Consider the following 21,666-nt stretch of genomic DNA (forward strand, 5'->3'; position numbering starts at 1 on the left):
CTGCTAGCAGATGGCCTTCGGATTGGAACTGCAGCATCAGCTCTTTTCTGCATCTCCAGCCTGTGCTGGCCCACCAGCTTCCATCATTTTGTGAGCCAATCCCTTAGAATTAATCTTGCTCTTTTCCTCTCTGGTTTGATAGATAGATAGATAGATAGATAGATAGATAGACAGACAGGTAGATAGATAGACATCCATACATTTATAAATATACATCCCGTTGGTTCTGTTTCTCTGACAAATACAGGTACCTACTGCCCGGTAGAGCTGAAACTCAGAGTGATGACACAGCCCCTAAGGCCTCAATCTACCCCAGCGGTTAAAGTGGCAATGCATTGTGTGACTACACAGGACAATGAGGGTGCAAGACTTTGCTGCCAGGATAGACGCTCCTCCCAGACAGCTGTGTGATCTTGACCAGGGGACTTCACATCCTCAGCTTCCATTTCTTTGACTTTGAAATGGGCTAAACAAAACCTGATGTCTAGAAAGAAAATTGTGTCCCGCCCATAGTAGGTGCTCAACAAATCACACCTGAATATGGCTCTGCAGTCTTGCCAGGAACTGTGTCAGGATCACCTGGGAGCCAGGTTGCTGGGCCCCTCTGACCCACTGAATCTTCCTCTCTGGGCAGAGGAGCCTAGGATCTGCATTCGAATCACATCCATCTCCAGGTGGCAGATTTGCAAACCCTGGCTCGTCACAGAGGGGCATCAAAGAACCCTTTGCATGAAGACAGGGCTGTGCCTTCTCTAGACAGGCAGCAGCATGCCCCGAACTAACGTCCCTGGGCTGAGGGAGTTGGGCTGGGGCTGGACTCTTGGCCCCCACAAAAATATTTTCTGATAATGAGCTACCTCATTACCTTACAGACTGCCACCCCGCTCCCCAGACACCAGCTGTCATCTCACCTGTCACCTGGCATGTCCCCATCCTCCCTCCAGTAGGAAGTGAGGAGCCCATGCTGCCCTGAGCTTTCTCCCTCCTGCATCCTGCTCCACAGGGGCTCAGAGCTCCCACAGGCTGTGTAACAGACTCCAGCCGGGGAGTGGGGGATGGGACAAGTGCTGGAGAGGACTGCTTGTTCCTGAGAGGTACCTGAGTTACCTAGCGCGACATTCAGAAGCACACAGGGTACCAGACCTGTCTCCACGTCTCTTCTTCTTTCTTACCAGGGGCCAAGGTCCCAGCTGAAAACCCACACGCCCCAGCTTTCCCTGCAGCCAGTGGCGTGTGCACATTGGGGACGGGGCTTTTGAAACGCTGGTATCCGTTTTACAGACCTCCTCCCCACCTGGAGGACACAGATGTTGGTGGAGGAGCTGCGATCATGTGGCCCTGAGGACAGCAGCTGGATGCAGTCACTGTTGCCAGAGTGGAGCTGCTGCCCAGACCGGACTGCCTGGCCCCGGACGCCCCAGGAGCCACAAGGAACCGGTCCTTATTCCACTGTGCCAGGCGGGCTCTGTCCCTGCAGCCATGCGCAGTTTCCGACTGGCTCTGGAACAGAGTGAGGATCTTCTCTCGGCCCTGTTCCAGCTCCCGGCGTCCCCAGAGGCAGGCAACGTGACCAGTTTCATGGGGTCTTTCAGAAACACTGGATGCACATATAAGCACATGTGATCACAGGTTGTTTTTCTTTTCCATCCAAATGGTAGCACAGAACATACAGTTCTGCACGTATTCACTCTGCAACAGAGCTTAACTCTGCAGAACACGTGGTCACAGGGCTGTGCATCCTTCACTGTGTGTTTACCTGAGGGCATGTGACGGGTCCCACACCGAGGGACACCAGGCTGTTGCAATCTTTCCAGGCACATGCTTTGGCACTGATGTCTAATGGTGCTGCATGGCCAGATGGTTCCGACTATGATGGAAGCACAGAGGTAGCCCCATGAAAACCAGACTGTGAGACAGTAAGAAGGCGGGCTTTTCTGCTTTCCTTCCCTGAGTCAATGGCCTGGCCCCATCCGCAGGCCTGGCCTGGGCCTTACTTAACCCTCTCCAAGCCTGGCCCTGCCGGGAGGAGGCCTAGCTCCTCCCTCAGGGAAGTCTGGCTCTTCCCCTGACCCCATTCCTGGCTCCATTAGAACTTGCTCTCCCTCTGTTTCCCTTCCTCCTGCCCAGCCCCTGCTCTGGCCCTCACCACTGGGTCCAGACCCCACCATCTCTTCTTGGACGGTTGTGACTGCCTCCCTCTTGTCCACCGGTCCTCGCTCCAGCCCCATTCTCATACCCAATAGACCCCTCACCCTGGCTTAAACTCTCCAGGGAGCTTGTTGCCGAGGACACTCCCAGACCAGGCTCCCCCACCTGCCCAGGGGGCGCCAGTCCTTCCATTTCAGATGGGTGTCAGCCCGCTCCCCAGCCCACCCGCCATGCCAGCCAGGCCTGGCCACTCTCCTTTGTTGCCCCCCTTTCCGCAGACTTAAACCCCAGTTCTAAGGGCAGCTGTGCATCTTGCCTGCCACTGTGCTGGCGCTTCTCCCTGCACCCTCTCGCTTCAGCCACATCCTCATCCGTCTCCGAGGTCAGGCTGCTGTTGCTCTCCTTTGACAGAAGGGGAAACTGAGGCTGTCTGTAGTGGTGTCCCCTGGGCTCGCCACATGAGCTCTGCTGGTTTAAAAGAGGCATAAATGAGGTGAGCAAGGAGACAGAAGAGACAAGAAAATTCCCCGTTTCCATAGCAACAGAAAGGATGCAGCACTGTGAGCAAAGAGAATGGGGGTGGGGGGAAGTCCTCAGAGCAGGGTAAATCATGGACTTTCAAGATAGAAGGGACGCCCTGGTTGGTGTTTTTCAGTGGTTAGAGCATCGGGCCTGTGTACCGGAGGGTCTCGGGTTCGATCCCCACACCTTCCCCCTCCCCTCGTCGGGTGAGTGTGGGAAACAACGAATCGATGTGTCTCTGTCACATCAATGTTTCTTTCTCCTCTTCCCCCCTCCCTTCCACTCTTTCTAAAAATCAATGGGGAAAATATCCTTATTCCTTGGGTGAGGATTTTAAAAAAAGCGGATCTGCCCTAACTGGTTTGGCTCAGTGGATAGAGCGTCGGCCTGTGGACTGAAGGGTCCCAGGTTCGATTCCGGTCAAGGGCATGTAAAGAAAAAAATCAAGAAAATACATTTTTTAAAAAAGCGGATCTTTCACTTCCTTTAGTTCAGGAGTTCTCTACTGAGAACTTCATGAGAAGGCCAAAGGGGTCCATAGCATAAAAAGGGCTGGGAACCCTTGCTTTAGTGCATGCCCAGAAAATAATAATGAGGATGTTCCCAGGGGTGGGGGTGGGGAACATCTGCAATGATGGAGTCATTTTTGGTTGCCATTTTGGTTGAGTGTGGGTGCTATCGGCATCCAGTGGACAGAGACCAGGGGTACTGCAGGGCATCCGGCAGTGCAGCGTGCACGGCGCGGCCCCCAGCGGAGCTGTCTAGCCAGAACATCAATAGTGCTGCGGCTGAGAAACCCTGATGGAGCTCAACCCCTGCTCTGGGTTTGAACCCTCTTTATGACATCCTCCCGCCCCCTTCAGAGCTTCTTCCGTCTCTGCTTCACTGCATCTGTGACAGGAGCTCACCCCTCTGAGAGCAGCTGGCCCAGCTCAGCACCAGTGCTGGAATGGGCAGGGCATCCAGCGGAAGAAGTTACGCATATGCCTCCAAAGCAACAAGCAATACTCAGCGCATAGTCAGGGCTTTGAGAGAAACGAGCCACCCGTGAGCTAAGACCCCAGCTTCTGTCCTCAGGTTCTCCACAGAGGAGGATCCTCCAGGAACCAGGGGTCTGCAAGGAGTTCAGAGGGTCCTGTTGGTTCTTGGCCAGGGATCTCTCAGTCTGTGGCTGCAGGGTGGGAGTGAGGAGAGGCGAGGGGGGAGCAGGACTCGGCCATCTGCATTTCCAGAAGTAAAAATAAATTTCTGAAATATTAAAATTTTGTTAACAATGTGCATGTTGAAGTATTTAGGCAAAGATGCACATACTCTGAAATATATCAAAGAATAAGAGGGATGAACAGATAGGTGAGTGGATAGATGGATGGATGGACAGATGGATGGCTGATGAACGGGTGGATAGATGAATGGATGGAGATGTATGGATGGGTGGCTGGATGGATGCACAAATATGTGATTAAGCAAGTCCATAAAGAACATTTTTATTAAAACCCCGTGATTAAACCCATTTTACAGGTGAGGAAACCTTTCAAAAAGTTGTGGAAATGCTGAAGGTCACCCAGCTAGTAAATTGTGAGGGCCAGGATTTGAACTTGGGTGAGTCTGATCCAGAGTCATGCTCTGCACACCCTGTGGGACTCATCCCTTCCATGGGTCATCATCGAGGCCCCTGGCTGCTCCGGGGTCTCTATAGGAGAGGCGCCCTGGAATCTGTCTCAGCAGGAGGAGGGACCCCAGGGGGGCTTGTCTGAAGGTTGCCTTGATTAGACCTACAGAGTAGGGGCTGGTGAAGAGGTGCCCTTCCCCAAGGCACCCGTTGGCTCTGCCCCTGATTGGGAGCGCATTCAGATACTGGAATAGAGCGGTGAACTAGAGAGGCGATCTCTGGCCCATGGAGCCACATTTTAGTTTCCTCATCCTCATTATTATTTTCTGGGCATGCGCTAAAGCAAGGGTTCCCAGCCCTTTTTATGCTATGGACCCCTTTGGCCTTCTCATGAAGCTTATGGATCCCTTCTCAGAATAAGGTTTTAAATGCATCAATAAAATGGAGAGGGTATAACAAAGAAGTCACATGAATTTTTAAAAATATCATCGTAGATAAAGATCTAGTGATGTTGCTTTACTAGCACCTTAAATAACCAGCTCGAATACTGCGGTCTCTCCCGTTGGGGGTGACCGGCACGAGGCCGTGGGCACTGGTGGGATGATGCATTCTAGTGCACTGGTTCGGTGTGTGTGCGCTGGGGTCAGGTGGACCTGGGTTCAAATCCCAGACCTGCTCTTCATGAGCTGTGGTACCCTGAGTAATGGTGCTGCCCTGCCCACCCTTGGTTTTCTCATCAGTAAAGTGGGGATGATCACAGCGCCTGCCTGGAAGGAGGAGGTTCGCATAGTGTTACTTATTCTGAATCTGGCACGACTCATCCAAGGTTTCTATGGCTGGCAAAGTTAATCCCACTGCATCTGGGGCCTGAATGCATGTTAAAAGTTGGTGCTCTGGCTCAGTTAGTTGGAGTGTCATCCCATGCATCAAAAGGTTGCAGGTTCAATCCACAGTCAGGGCAGCTACAGAAAGCAATTAATCGATGTTCTGTCTCACATCAATATTTCTCTCTCTCTCTCTCTCTCTCTCTCTCTCTCTCTCTCTCTTCCTTCCCCTCTCTCTAAAACCAATAGGCATGCCCAGCCGGTGTTGCTCAGTGGTTGAGTGTCAGCCTATGAACTACGAGGTCACGATTTGATTCCTGGTCAGGGCACATGCCTGGATTGCAGGCTCAATACCCAGTGGGGGTCGTGCAGGAGGCAGCCAATCAATGATTCTCTTTCATCATTGATGTTTCTCTCTCTCTCTCTCTCTCTCTCTCTCTCTCCCTTCCTCTCTGAAATTAATAAGAATATATGTTTTTTTAAAAAAGAGAGAAAAATAAAATAAATAGGCATATCCTTGGGTGAGAATTTTTTTTAAAAGTTGGTAAAAACAAGGCTTTAATTTTTTTCCCATCTAAGTTCACTGACCCCTGAAGTCCCTCCATAAACTCACGAGGACTCACCGTGCTCCCACAGCAATCAAACTTGGCTGAGGGACTGGCAGGGATCGTGTGCATCCTGTCCTCCCCAAGCAGTGGGAATTTTTTAACCTTTTGAGCCCAATTGGTGGTGTGAGTGTCCCGGCAATGGCCTCTGCACCCCACCCCACCCCCAGGCTCGGCCTGTGCCCACAGATTGAGGTTCTGCTTTCTGCTCCTCCTGGCAGGGAAACGAGGCCAGCCCTGAGCCAGGGACAGGCCTGTCAGGGTCACTCAGACCTTGAACCGACAGCTGGGCTCTCTCTCAGCAGCTGGAGACAAGAAAAACTTTTCTGTGCTCTCCATCTCCCTGGGGTCCAGCAGCCAGGAAGGCCACTCAGGGCCAGGCCCCTCTGGTCACCAGCCATCCCAGCTGTGTTCCTGAAAGTCTTGGCAGAATGAGCACATGCTGACCAGCCAGGAAGCGGAGATGTTACCCTGCTGTGGCCGGGAGCTGGAGGGGGCAGGGAGACATGGCCTAAAGCTGGTGGCAAGTCTCGGTGCGTGGGAAGGGATGCCGCCCACTCCGGAGCCCAGCCACTTCCGTCCCCCTCTACCACCCACCCCCAGAGCAGAAAGTGAGGTGCTCCAGGCTAGGGAACAGCCTGGACAAGGCAGGGCAGTGGCGCTCAGCTACAAGGACTGTACCCTGGGCCGGAAGGAGGTTAAGTGACCAGGGAGGAGAAGCCCTACCAGGAGACAGCAAACAGCCCAGCACGTGGCCTCGGGAGTCAGGCTCTGGAGTTCAAAGCCTGCTCCCGGCTGTGTGGCCTTCGGTGAACTGCATGACCTCTCTGTCTGTTTTGATAGGATGTGGGTTATAAGAGTATTTAGTCTTAAGAGCTCTTGCAGGGTGCAAATGTGACAGCTGAGTGCACTGAGTGCGGAAGGCGTGTCAGCCCCACCCTGGGCCTCGTATCCACGTCTGCAAACTGGGAGACTGGACTCTGTCCCGCCTCATAGGACCCTCTGGACCTGACCTGGCCCCCCCTCTTGTGGAAATAGAGGCCAGCTCCCCTTCTTGATGCTGAGTCTGGGCCCTCTTCTAAAAGCTCATTTGCTTCACTTTTGTGCACAGATCTTAAAGAAAAAGATTCTGCCCAGAGAAAGGGCAGGAGCCGCCCCCACCACGCTGCCCCAACGTCAGGGGCCCATCACCATCACCTTCCAAGGCAGGGCCGCTTCTGTCTGCACGTGTCAGGCCACAGAGCGCACATGTGGGCAGCCTGGCTTCTCGTGCGCCCTCACGGCGTGTCAGGAAGTGTCTGTCCACACTATTTCATAATCCTGGCAACACTGCTTTTCCTTGCCACATTTATTTATGTATGTATTGCAAAATAGATACTTTTCTCATTTAAGAGCAACACATTCTCATTGCAAAATATTCAGAAAATAAAAGTCTAATGAGGAGACAGGAAAAGACTATCTCCCTTAACCCCAACCCCCAGGAGCTGTCGCTGCTAACCACTGTGCTCTCGCAGCCAGGGTGTGATTTTTTTCAAAAATCTCTATGTACACTTATTTGCTTACTTATTTTCAAACTTAAGATTATACCTCCATATGTGCTTGCTGTTATACATATTTTTTCATTATATATATATTCACATACCTATTTATATAAAAAGCCAGTGACTGGAACGCCGTAACGACCAGAACGACCAGTCGCTATGATGCCCACTGCGGCCAGCAAACCAGCCTGATGGGGAATATGGCTGGCCAGCCAACCTCCTGTGGCCCCTCCCCACAGCTAACCCCACCCCTGATCCTGCCCCACCCTGATTGGCCCACAGCCCCTCCCCCCGGGTTACCCCCTCAGTAGGGGTCAGGGCCAGCCAGCCAACCTCCTGCAGCCCCTCCCCCCGGCTGCCCCGACCCCCATGGGCCCCCACCACCTCATGGGCCCCCACCACCCCATTGGCCTGCAGCCCCTCCCCCAAGCCCCTGGCCCCCAACCAGCCCCCCTCCCCCAGCCCATTCGGGGGCAAGGCCGGCCAGCCAACCTCCCACAGCCCCTCCCACAGCCACTGACCCCCCCCCCCCCCCCCCCCCCGCGATCGGCTCCCCTACCTCATTCAGGGGCAGGGCCGGCCAGCCCACCGCCCACAACCCTTAAGGGGAATCAAACCGTGACCTCCTGGATCAACCACTGAGCCATGCTGGCCGAGCCATTTTATAGTCTTATACCTCCAGTGAGATTAGAAGGGCAATGGCACTAAAATATATTGCACTTAGGATTTGGGATATACATGGGCACGGTTCTCAACGCTATGGCCACCTCCTGACATGACCCTATCTTACAGGCCCCTCCACATCAGCATCCCTGCCCCCCCCCCCCAGCCTTGCTGCTCCCATGGATGGGCTGGGGCTGCATTCCCACCCACAGGCCTAGGGGTGCTAAGGGCTCCCCTTACCAGGCCTGAGCTTCTTCCCCTTCCTTTGTTAATCTCCTGTAACTCCACCCCCATCTTTATAAATTGTCCCTTCACCAAATTCCTTGAACTTGCCCATCTGTTTCTGATGCAAAAACTAATTCCATTCTGTCTAAGGTCAGCAGCCCAAGTCCCTGCTGGGTGGCGTGAGGTGGTTTCCGAGCTTTTCCACGGTGATTGTAACACACCAGTGCACTCTCCCTTGTGTGTGTCTTTGAGATGAGGCCTGGATGTGAGCTGTTGGGCCATAGGTCCGACACAAGTCCACGTTTCTACCCACTTTCTGATGATCCCCATGTTCCGTCCGGAGAAAGCAACATTGCTTACCTTATTCTCTAGTCTTGGACATGTCAGTTATTTCCAACATTTTCAACGGTAAATAACATTAAAAGCAACATCTTTATTTCCAAAGCGCCTTCCTTCTGTGTCTAAGGATGTTCTCCAGCTGCCTGGCTTTATTGATTGTTACAGAAAAGGGCACGGGGACATGCAGGCACGTGTTTTATGGTTCATTTAAAACAGTCAACCCCCCAAAGTTCAAACCTATGTGAGTGCAGAGTCTAAAAAGAATAAGTGCCTTATGTCTAAAGTCTGTGTGGCCACTGACATCAGGCTGTAGCACCCCCATTGGAGTCCCACGGAAATATCTGACCTAAAAAATAACAACAAAAATCTGACTTCAAGCTCAGCAGGTGTGGCTCAGTGGTGGAGCATCGACCCATGAACCAAGAGGTCACCAATTTGACTCCTGGTCAGGGCACATGCCTGAGTTGCAGGCTTGATCCCCAGCAGGGGATTTGCAGGAGGCAGTTAATCAATGTTGATGTTTCCCTCTCATCAGTGTTTCTCTCCCCCTCTCCCTTCCTTTCTCTCTAAAATCAATAAAAATTTTTAAAATCTGACCTCAACCTTCTGTTAGACTGTGGTTTCCACTGCCCAGTCCTCCTACCAATGGAAGCAAATTCTTCCAGGCGTAGACAGTGGTCCAGGGGGCTGGCCCCGGCTGGCCCAGGGTGCCCCCCAAAGATCTGGGCCCTAGGGTCTCCTGTTGGTGCCCCCCCTTGTGAGAGCCCCAGGGCCTCTGCTCACTCCTGCCTTCACTTACTGTTGGCAAAGGGTCCATTACCAGTCCTTATGCTGGGCAGCATGAATGAATGTCACCGCAGGGGGCACCGAAGAGGTCAATCTCTGAAGTCTCTGAAACTGAGGCTCTGACATGTGTTGCCAGAAAACCAAGGAGGCCTGCATTGCACATGACTTCAGAAACTTCCAGTTGGATTCGATGCCTTGGAAGTGCTCATGTTCCTCTTGGAACCTCACAGCATTTGTTCATCTGTTCCCAACGCTCAAATACCTGGTTTTAACCTGCAAACTGCACAGGAGCTCTAAGAGCTGTTGCACGGGACGTACATGTAGGTGGACTCTCCCCCTCAGCGCTTCTGTAAAACCCTCCCCATGTGAGTGCCTGGCCCGGAGCCAAATGCTCACCCAGGCTCCGGCCCTGCACACAGGATCCACCCTGGCTTCCCTGCTCTGCGGCTCAGTTGCTTCCAAGAGGAAATCAAGGAGTTGGTAGTCTATTTTCACATACCCATTGTCTGAGAAGTTACTGTGCAATTATTGAGCACCTTCTACATGTGCGCTGCACAGGCCATGGCTGGTGTCATCCTTACTAGTCCCTTTTACAGATGGGAAAACAGGTGCAGAGGGAACATCCACTCTCATGCTGTGAGTGGCAGAGGCAGGATTGTTCACTACTCCTCTGTCTGAAGCATGACCTCAGGGATGTCCTCAGAGCACCTTAGAGCCAGGGAGGGACACACGGGGACACGTGCATAAGGAGAGGTCTGCGTGCAGCAGCTGAGCAGAGCTCAGAGGCTGGGTAGGAATGACATGCTCCCCCACTGCCAAGCCAGGTCTTAGAGAAAAAGAGAGCCAGGAGCCAGGCCCAGGCCTGCCTCCCTCCAACTATTGCCTCCCTGGGACTGCCTAACCAAGGACCACAAATCTCAGGGCTTGAAACAACAGACATCTTACAACTTTATTAAACAATGTCACCCCAATAAGTTCAATTTTTAAAAAAACCTTAAAATTAATTAATTACACCCCCCTCCCCCTTAGAAATCTGTTCTCTCACTTTCTGCAGGCCAGAAGCCTGAGGTCAAGGTGTGGGCGGGGCCTGGCTCGCTCTGAAGGTTCTAAGGGAGGGTCCCTCCAGCCTCCTCTTCCTGCCTCTGGTGCTGGCCCCCTATCTTGTGTTCTTGGGCTTGTGGCCGCATCCCTCCAGTCTCTGCCGCGGGCATCACGTCTTCTCCTCTGTGTGCGTCTGTCACTGTGTCTCTTCTTATAAGGACAGTGGACATTGGATTTAGGGCACAACCAATCCAACATGACTTCATCTTAACTTGACATTTGTGAAGACCTTATTTTCAGTTGAGGCCACATCCACAGGGAACAGGGATTAGGACTAAAACACACCTTTTTGGAGGGACACAATTCAACCAACTGCACCCTCCAATAAACCAGATGAGGTGCCTGCTGGAGGGGCCCCGTGCCTTTGCAAGGCATCCCATGCCCACTCAAGTCCACTAGGATGGGCTGCCTGTTTCCAAAACACACAGAGATGGAGGAGGCTGGACCCTCACAGAGCGCTTGGGGGCTAACAGGAGAGATGAAGGTGCAGGGCAGTAACTCCCAAGGGCGGGTTGGGCCAGAGAGTTTGCAGGTCTGATATGCAGCGTTCGGTGTGGGGTGAGGCAATGTTTCAGGGTCAGGCACTCCCCTCAGGCATGCATCTCTTCCCTCCCATGGGCACCGCTCTAGAGGGAACCCTGATCTGCTCTGCTCACTGTTGTGCACAGTCCCCAGCACAGAGCAGGGCCCCCTGAACATGTGGCACCTACAGGATGAATCCCCTGGTTTGGAATGAAAAGCTGGAGGTGGGGAGGTAGGAATATCTGTTGGGGCGGGGGGGCGGGGGGTGGAGAACTGTAACATCAGCCCCTACCCCAGGGTGTTGGGCTGCCCCGACTTCCTGCTGCAAGCTGCCACCTGCTGGAAGGCTGGGGTAGAAACATTCATAAAAAGGCCTGTGGGCACAAGGTCCTCACACCTGAGCTCCCATCTCTGTGTTCTTCCCTCAAAGGCGACTCCTAAAGAGACCAGGGTACCTCATTCCTCATTTGCCTCACTGCGCCTGGCCCTGGCTGGCAGACATGGCCCTGTGCCAGTGACGGGAGGGCTGGAAGGGGAGCCAGGATGTTGGTGGTGGCCCCCAAGTCACCAACATTGGGGAGCCAGTCAGGGTTCCTCCCCACAGACCCCGTGCCTCAGCCTTGTTCTCAACACACACACTTACACTCATGAATTTACACACTCACCCTCACATCCATTTTACACACTGCTCACACTCAACATTCACACCTACTGTCACACACACTCAATCCATTGTCGCATACTACTCACGCCCATACACATTCATACCCAGTGCCACACACTGCTCACATCTAGTCACACCCACTGTCATATACTATAACACTCACACACATGCCATGTACAATACTCAATCCATGTCATGTACAATACTCACACCCATTGTCATGCACTCTGCTCACCCTTACACCATTTTCACACACTGCTCACACTCAATATTCACATCTATTGTCACACAAACTCAATCCACTGTCACTCATACACACCCACATCCAGTGTCACTCAGCACTCACACACTGCTCACACTCATACACACACATATTCACATTTACATTCACATACTTTCTCTCACACATATTCATACTCACATACCCTCATTCACCCTCATGCTCTCCCACACATTGTCACGCACTGACACAATCCACATACTCATATAAACATACCCTTTCCCAAACTCATGCACTTATGCATATGCCTACACTTATGCTCACACACATGCACACAGATACAACCCCTCACATGCTCACATCGTCTCACACTACACTAACCATCACACACCCCCAAATACTCACATCAGCTGCCTTTCACCGATACTCTCTCACACTCACACATGTTCTCACATGCCGACAGGCACACAGCCTCCTGCCCTCACCTGTGCAGTGGGTGTTTCTCACTGGGGAGTGGGGAGACGAGTGTACACCTCTCAGCACAGCAAACAACTTCGGGTGAACCCCAGCCCACGTTTTCTAGGCATCTTGTCAAGCGATGGAAGTAGTGTTAGGCTTTCCTGACTCAGCATCATGTTTTGGCGACTTACCAAAGTGGCTTTAGTTCCTGGATGGTAATGGCTCCAGTAGCCCATTTTAGGAACTTACTGTAATTTATGGATTCATTCTCCAGTCGGTGGATGCTTCCAGGTTGCCTGCTATTATAAACAACAGCACCTTGAAGCTTTGTGCACATGTCTTTGTACACTTGGGAGCATTTTTCTGTGGCCCGTACTGAAAAGAGTACCACTGGGCCACGGAACATGCGCGACTCCTGCTCTCCCGGATGCCACATGCAGGGACTTTCCTGCCCAAAGGATCAGACACCTGTTGCTTCCCACCGTTGCCGTCGCCTGGTGTGGTCAGGTGTTCAAGCTGCGCTAATCGGCCGGGTGAGGAAAGGTGTCACATTGTGATTTTGCTTTGTGTATTCCTGCTGGCCTGCAAAGGCCCGCATTTTGCGTACATTTGTTCACCTTGCATGTTCTCTCTTCTTCACTTCCCTGTTCATGGGTCCTTGGTCCACCTTTCCATTGGGTTAATTGACTTTTACTTACAGATTTTTCAGAAATTGTTTAGATAGTCTGATACTAATGCTGCATTGGTTACTTATATTGCAAATAAGTTCTAATCTGTGACTTGTGTTTTCACTTTATTTATAGGAATGTGGTTTTTTTTTGTTTTTGTGTTTTTTTAAAATATATTTTATTGATTTTTTACAGAGAGGAAGGGAGAGGGATAGAGAGTTAGAAACATTGATGAGAGAGAAACATCAATCAGCTGCCTTCTGCACACCTCCTACTGGGGATGTGCCCGCAACCAAGGTACATGCCCCTGACTGGAAATGAACCTGGGACCCTTCAGTCCGCAGGCCGATGCTCTATCCACTGAGCCAAACTGGTCAGGGCTATAGGAATGTGTTTTAAACAGAAGTTTTTAAATTTTAATGTTAATGTCATCAATATTTTCTTCTACAGTTTGGGGATCTTGCTAAAAAAATCTTTGCCTACCCTAAAGTCATAAAGATATGGCCTTTTCCCCCAAGAGTTTCACACATTTTGATTTTTCACATGATTTTTTACAATGTTTTTATTGATTTTTAGAGAGAGAGGAAGGGAGAGGGACAGAGAAACAGAGACATCGGTGAGAGAGAAACATCACCAATCGACTGTCCCCTGCATGCCCGCCACTGGGGACCAAGCCTGCAGCCCCGGCATGAGCCCAGACTGGGAATCCAACCATGATCTCCTGGTTCCTGGGTCGACGCTCAACCACTGAGCCATACCAGCTGGAGCCACATTTTTTTTTTTTAGTCACAGACCTCTTTTCTATTAAAAGCCAATCTGCCATCAAATAACTGTCATGGATTGCTTCTCCCCACTGGGTACCCAGCCCAGCCTTCTTGCCCCTCTTTCTGGCAATTTTCTTCTCTCCCACCCCCACCCCACTACACACACTCCAAATTCTCCTCCATCCATCATACAGAACAATTCCGCTCTCCCCGGCCTCTCTTTCTACACCCAGCTCTAGCCTGTTATGGGAGAGCCCTAACAACACACTTGCCCCTCCAGGTGCCAGCATCACCTGCCTTCATAGTCCAGGCCCAGCAGTGGGAGCAGCTCTGCAGCCGTCCCCCCAGGGTCCCTTATGTGTGATTGCTCAGCCTGCCACACACCTGTCATAGAGCTCGACACACGTGCCCACTATAAACACCCGCCACAAACGTCTGTTCAACCTGCTGCCACACAGAGTGTAACCAAACGCTCTGCACAGCCACACTCTGGCCTCTCCACACTGTTCTCTGCCCAAGAAGCTGACTGTACTTCCTGCAGAATGGACACCCTTGGGAGACAAAATGGCGGCGGTATAGACGGACGTGTCCCGTGCCTTGTCCCGGAGCAGATAGGGTGAGCAGCTGAAACGAGTAACACCCAGCCCGAATTGGCAAAGGAGATCCAGCTGGGAGACGGTTTGCAGCCGGGAAAGGCAGAGGACTCCTGGAGAAAGGTAAAATCAAGAATGGACACCCTTGCCCTCTGACTTCGGGGCAGCCTGGTGTAAAATCAACATGAAGGTGCCAAGCGAGGTCCAATGTTTACTCTTCGGGCTTTCTTCCTGCAGGGCTGCCTCAGGCAGGTGTGTTCCACAGCTGAAGGTCACACCCACTCAAGCCTTGGACTCCATGCACTTCCCCCTCCAGGTTCCAGCACCACCTGCCTTCATAGTCCAGGCCCAGCAGTGGGAGCTGCTCTACAGCCGTGCCCCCAGGGTCCCTGCATTAGTCCTCGTGGCCCCCTGCCCGCCCACACCCTGTAAATACCCTCCCCCTGTTATCCTAATGTGAGAGTGCCATGCATTCCCTGGCTGACAGGAACCCTTCTTCAGGAACCCTTATGTCTATGAACTAAGACAGAACCCCCCCTGTAAAAAGTCTGAAAGGTTCCCACGACAATCAATTTCACTGGTGATGACCATGTGTCCTGGTTGGATCACTGTTCTCCTTGAGCTGGGATGTCCTAAAGGTTTATGAGGATGGGCCAACCTTGCCACCAGAAAGTCAAACTGCCCCTTAGCCTCACTTTGTTCTGCACTGACTCAGATGAAAGCAGAAAGGTGGAACAACAGGAGGGGGTCAGCAGGAGGGCCCAATGACAGGCCCGGGTTTTCCCAAGCACTTTGTCAAGGTCAAAGGCGGTAACCTCCTCCTACCCCCGCCCCTGCCTGCTGGAAAGTTAAATTCCATTAGTGAGCGGTGACAGCTGCCAATAAGAGATAGAGTCGCAGCAGGAAGGGCATGTGCTTTGAAGCTGGACCTGTCTGGGCCGGGTGCCCAGCCTTGCCCTTTTCTAGTTCGGTGGCTTGGGCAGGTCCCTCAGCTGCTCATGGCCAGGTTTCTTGGTCCATAAAGCAAGGGCAGCAATTGCATCTTGCAGAATTGTTGAGAGGATTACAGAAGTGTATGTGAAACATTTGACCTATGGCAAGTGCTTAGTCATTGCTAGCTTTCATAGTTCATTCTCATGATTAGGATGAAAAACAGAATTGGTAAACATATTCTTTGAGCATAAGGAAAAAGGGCATCTATTTCAATGTTGAAACTAATGACTATTGACCTTCACTGCTTTCTTGTACAGATGAGGACATTGAGACCCAGAGAAGGTGAATGGTTTGCCCAAGGTCACACAGCAGTAGCAGAAACTGGTATGGAACATAGGCCTCCTAAATCTGTTTCCACAATCTTATGCTATGGCAGACATAACCTAGGGTGATCCATAGTGAATCATACTCTGTGTGATTCCCTTGCCTCAAGTGTGGGCAGGACCTGTGATCTGCTTCTAACCAAAAACTATGGGACATCACTCTCATGGTTACATCTCATTATAAAAGACTGACTTAGCATTCTGGAGTGAAAGATATTCCCCCAGTGGCCTTAAAGAATTAACAGCCATGCTGCGAAATGCCTGTGGTGCCGGCCATGAGGCAGGGAACTGTGGATTCCTCCAGGACCAAGAGTGGCCTCCAGCTGACATCCAGGGACAAAGTGAGGCCTTCAGTCCTCCAACCACAAGGAAATAAATCATGCCAACAACCCGAGTGAGCTTAGAAACAGAGAATTCCCCAGTTGAGCCTCCAGATGACAGCACAGCCCGGCTGACACCTGGACTGCAGCCTGTGAGCCTGGGCTCTTGACTGAGACAATCACTGAGTTGTTTTTTGCTTTGTTTTGTTTTTTTGTTTTTTAATATATTTTATTGATTTTTTACAGAGAGGAAGGGAGAGGGATAGAGAGTTAGAAACATCGATGAAAGAGAAACATCGATCCGCTGCCTCCTACACACCTCCTACTGGGGATGTGCCCGCAACCAAGGTACATGCCCTTGACCGGAATCGAACCTGGGACCTTTCAGTCCGCAGGCTGACGCTCTATCCACTGAGCCAAACCGGTCAGGGCACACTGAGTTGTTTTAAGTGGCTAAGTTTGTGATAATTTATTGTGCCTCATAGGTAACTAACATGATCCTTCCGAGTCTTCCTAAACCATGATGAAACATCCCACCTTTCCTACATACAGTAGATGGCCAGCCTCTTGATACTCCTTAGCTCATTCTTTGATTGGCTGAGCACCTGGGCTCTGGTCTGGCCCATGTCAGTGCCAGGTATTATGCTCTTCCCCTTGGTCACACAGTAGGAGATCTTTGCGTTCTAACAGGCACATGGCTGCCCACAGTAAGCACAGCACCTCCCAGCCTCCTTGATGGGAGATGTAGTCATGTGACTAAGATATGACCAGGGTTCAGAGCAGAGGTGATGTGTGCAACTTCTGAACTGTGTTCTTAAAGACCAGGCCCCTCTCCTTCTTGCCAGCTGGAGTGCAGCCTGTAGGGAGCCAACTTGCTTATGCACTAGGTGCCATAGTAAATGCTGTGCTCACCACCCAGACCACCCTGCAGGACCGAAGGACTCATCCCCCCTGATGCTGGGAGACACCTTTTCTAGAAAAACCCTCAGCTGAAGAGCTGCCTTCCCTGAAGCCACACCCCTCTGGCCCATGTCAGGATATAAAGGTCCAGTCCCTCACCCTTGCTTAGGGCACCCCTGAAGGGCTGGGCCAGCCTTGGAGCTCCTCAGTGGGCCGCAGGGGCATCACAGCGTTAGGTTCTCTCCTGCCGAAGAGCACCCCCGGGCCCCTCCTGCATGCTGATCTCCACCTGGGGCCCAACCTGCAGCACCATAGGACAAGGGGAGTATCAAGTGAGAGGGCTCCTGAGCTGTGCCAGCTTCACCTTGATATGAAAGAGTGAGAAAGAAAATCCCATCTCTGCTATGCTGGTTATCTTTGTTACAGCACCCAAATCAATATACTAATGAACATACCAGGCCATGTGGATGCATAGGGGGCCCCGGTGGATTTAGTCCCTGTCATTATGAGTGCCTTTTAAAATTTATCCACCCGGAAGGCCGTGCCTTTTTAAATTTAGTCCTTCCAGGTAGAGGTGCCTTTTTCTAATTTGCACAAACACATTCCATGGACAGGCTCAGGCCCCACCTGCCTTGTGGGCTCCAAGATTCACGTGGGAGAAGACGCAAGGCCCCTATGGCGAGGTGAGCACGGACGGCCATGCAGACAAGGCCAGTCACAGTGTAAACAGGTGGCCAGCAAAGAGTAGCGAACCCTCAGGAGAAACATCTTCCAGAAAGTCCACATGGCCCCGGTCTGACTCAAGCCTTCACCTGTAGGATGACTGATGGACCACACACAGCAGGTCTCTGTGGGAAGTGGTGGGAAGTGATTGCAGAGGCTGTTAGGGGACCTCAGATAATACAATCTCTGCCAGATTCTGCTTATCTGCAAAGACCTTAAACTTTAGAATCAAATGTTGGGAATCGATTACACAGTTATTACCAATAAGCATATTTTTCATAACATATAAACAGATCAATAAAACATGGTGATGACTGGATTGCTACAGCAGCGCTCAGTGCCCACCAAGGCTGGGAGGTGCAGAGCGGAGCCTTATCTTGAAGAGTCTGCTGCAGGCCCGTGAGCATCGGAGCTGTGTGGCTGGCGCTGTGTGCATCTGTTTGAGCACTCCCGCAGGGCACCAGGCCTCTGGAGGAAAGAAGCTTGAATCTGTGCCTCTTGGACTTCTCATACTCTCTTGTCCGTGGAGATGCTCCATAAATGGATAATTTGTCCACAGATGATCCCTAAGCTATAGGGAAGTGCCTTTGAAACCTGGATTCCCCGCTGCTGAGAAGCTGCCAGCCTGAACCAAATTTAATAGACGCAGTTTCAATAGATGCAATAGATGGTGTCAGGGCTCCCCTCAGATCTCCCAGATCCCTCTTTACCATGCTTGTGCCCCCAAGTTTAGGTATATTTGGGCCTCCAACACCTGCAGCGATTATTTGGAGCACTGCCTTGGGCTCTCACAAGTGAAATGCCTGGGAATTTATGTCACTCTCGGCAGCCCTTCACCAAGATGGTGGGCTTGGGGTGGGAGAGTGAAAACTTGCTCCCTGGGCATCCCTGTGTGGCCTCCTGTCCTGAATCCCTCACTCCCATTCCTGTTTTCCCAGGGGACATACCCCTAATAATCCCTCAAAACCAAATCTTCAAGTTAGGTTCTGCTTCTGGGAAACTTGTCCTAAGAAATGAGATTTGGGTAAGCATGCCAATTCCTTAGTGCATCTAACAAAGGAAACAGCATATATGCAGCCTTTTTTTTGTAAAGGAGGGCAAGAAGGAGAAAGAGGAGAAGCAGGAGGAGATGAAGATTAAGGAGGAGAAGATAAAGATGGAGGAGGAGATGGAGAGGAAGAGAAGGAGATGGAAAAGATCATGATGAAGATAGAGGAGATGAAGATGGAGAAAGAGGAGATGAACATAAAGGAGGAGGCGATGGAGAAAGCGTAGGAGATAAAAGTAGAGGAGGAGGAGGAGGAAGTGGAGATGAAAGAGGCGGAGGAGATGGAAATGGAGGAGATAAAGGTAGAAGAGGAAGGAGGAGGAGATAGAGATGGAGGAGGAGGTGATGGAGATGGAGGAGGAGGAGGAGAAGCGGTAAGCTACAGACTTGAGGACACCTTTAGAATATACTGTTAAATGAAAAAGGCAGGTGCCTGAGAGTGGATGTAGTATTCCTATTTTTGAAAAGGAAGGACAAGAAATACATCGTATGTGTTTTCATCTCCATTAAGAAAAAAAGAAGAAAAAAAAGAAGAAAAAAAAAAGAAAAAAAGGAAGCCCTCGCCAGTTTGGCTCAGTGGATAGAGCGTTGGCCTGTGGATTGAAGAGTCCTAGGTTCAGGGCGGGGGGAAAAAATGGACACATATGTAATACCCTTTGTAATACTTTAAGCAATAAAAAAAAAATTAAAAAAAAATTTAAGAGATAAAAAAAAAAGAGTCCTAGGTTCAATTCCCATCAAGGGCATGTACGCCAGTTGCAGACTCAATCCCCAGCCCTGGTCAGGGCATGCGTGGAAGAAAATTGATTAATGTGTCTCTCTCACATTGATGTTTCTCTCTATCTATCTCTCCCCCTCCCTTCTCTAAAAACCAATGGAAAAATATCCTTGGGTGAGGATTAACAACAACAAAAAAAAGGAAATTAAGAAGCTAATGAAAGTGGGCACTTAGGGTGCAAGAGCATGAGTGAGAGTTCAAACCCTCTCTGTATGTTTAGATTATTGAGTCCGGTGGCTCTCTCAGCATCCCAGAAAGTAAAACACAGGAGCCTGAAGCGGCACAGGCTCCTCCGCTCCCGGGTGCTTCTGCCAGGCTTGGGGACATTGTTCTGGATGATTGCATCAGAGGTTTGAACAATACCCAGTAACCAGCCAGCAGCTAAACACCCAGGTGCTGCTGTTTTCTGGTACAGGAGCCAGCCCCCTCCCTGGAAGCACCTCTGAAAGCTGGGTGACTCCTGACTGCGTGTGAGCCGGGCTCCCAGGGTGGAAATCCACTGCCTTCCAGGCCTCCCTGGCCCTTGCAAGCCCAATGCTCACTCCACATCCCTGTTGCCACAGCAACAGCAGACACAATGGTTTCTGTGGAATTCGAGTCTATAAATAACTCCTAGATCAGTCTTTCCGGTGTGAATGGGGTGGGCTCGGCAGGGCGGTTTGTGGTGGCCAGTGGGCCAGGCCATTGTCCACAGGAAATAGCTGTGCTCGAGGAAGCCAGGCCAGCCTGTGAGGCGGCCTAAGGCTGCTCCGTCCAGCTGGGCAGGGGGCCTTGCCCCTTCCCCCGCAGCTTCTCCAGAGAACACATCTGGCACTGCTCCTTCTCTCTGTGCATCTCAGAGACGCAGGGGGAACGCGTATAACCCCCTTCTGGTGACCCGGGCACTGAAGAGCTCAGAGGAGCGGACTTGGAGCTGTTGCTGCGCTGGCAAGGGTGGTGTCCATTTCATGTCTCAGTCGGGCCGGGTGAGCTCTGGCAGCACAGGAGGGTCTGGATCTAATCTCACTGGCTCCCTCGGTGCAGACAGCAGTTCTGACGATGCTCTAAAGATGCCCTTTCTAACCGGTCCTCTTATTTACTTGTTTGTTTGTGTTAATAACAGTGTTTCTAACAAAAGGCTCACATTCCCAAACCAAGAGTTGAAGAGGCAGATTTTGTCATTTTAAAATCAAACCAAATTGAACACCTTTGCTCTCTAATGAGTGAATTCCCTGGGACTCCAGAAGGGCTCCTGGCCCATGGCGCGTGCATGGCGTTAGGAGCAGGGGGTTGCTCTGATGCATGGTGGGCAGGACTGAGTGGGGCAGCCCCTTGGAGGGCCATGAAATGACAGCACTGAGATGCAAGCCCCTCTGTGCAGCGGTTCCACCTCTTAGGGTCCCTTCTGACCAGTACCTGGGCATGTGTGTGCCAATGCACTTTTCACAGGCGTGCAATAAGCGATGCTCCACACAGCTCTGTTTGCTATAGCGAAGACCAAGAACAGCCTGATGTCTGCGGGAGGGAGGAGTGGATAAACGCAGCCTGGCACTCAGAGACCACCAACCAGCCCATAGTCAGACAAACTGAAGAGGAGGATCTGTGAGAGATGATGCAGGGCTCTCTCTGAGATAAATTAAGGAAAAAGGGCAAGGTGCATGAATGCTCTCACTTATGTAAGAAGAAATGTGTAATGTATGACAAACACACATATTTATGCATATATGTATGGGGATATATGTACATACACACATACATATGTGGATAGGGGAGGATTTCTGAAAATACACATAGGAAACTGATGACTTTGCTTAGCTTTGAAAAAGACAGTCCTTTCACACACAAAAAAGATTTGGGGTGGAAGGAGACTTACTTTTCATTGCATATTTTTCTGTAGCATTTGGGTTTCATTATTTGCATAAATTATTTTTTCAGTTAAAAATAGATTAATGGAAGCATGGAGAAAAGGAAGGGAGAAAGCAGAAAGGAGGTAGGAGGAAGGGAGGAAGCTGGGCAGGGAAGCAAAAAATTAATTTCTTCTAATTCTCACACCCCTAGAGCTTACTTTCTGGCTATGTGGCTGGAAGGTCAGAGGTCACTGGCCCGGGTGTATTTTCCATCAGAGACCCAACAAATGCAAACCAGGTATGGGAGTGGGTTTCTCTGATACTGCATCAGCTCCAGGGCTGCTGGGCAATGTTTCCTGAGAGGCAAAGGGCAACCTGTGAATCTGTTCCCCACACTGAGAGGACCCTGGGGCTTTGGATGCTCCGAGAAGCTGGATGAACCAAAAGCAACTCCCTGGAGGCAGCCGCACTTGCCCTCAGCCCAAATGCAGTCCACCTCGCC

Source organism: Myotis daubentonii, chromosome 15, assembly GCF_963259705.1.
Source record: "Myotis daubentonii chromosome 15, mMyoDau2.1, whole genome shotgun sequence".
In the NCBI taxonomy this organism is placed as follows: domain Eukaryota; kingdom Metazoa; phylum Chordata; class Mammalia; order Chiroptera; family Vespertilionidae; genus Myotis; species Myotis daubentonii.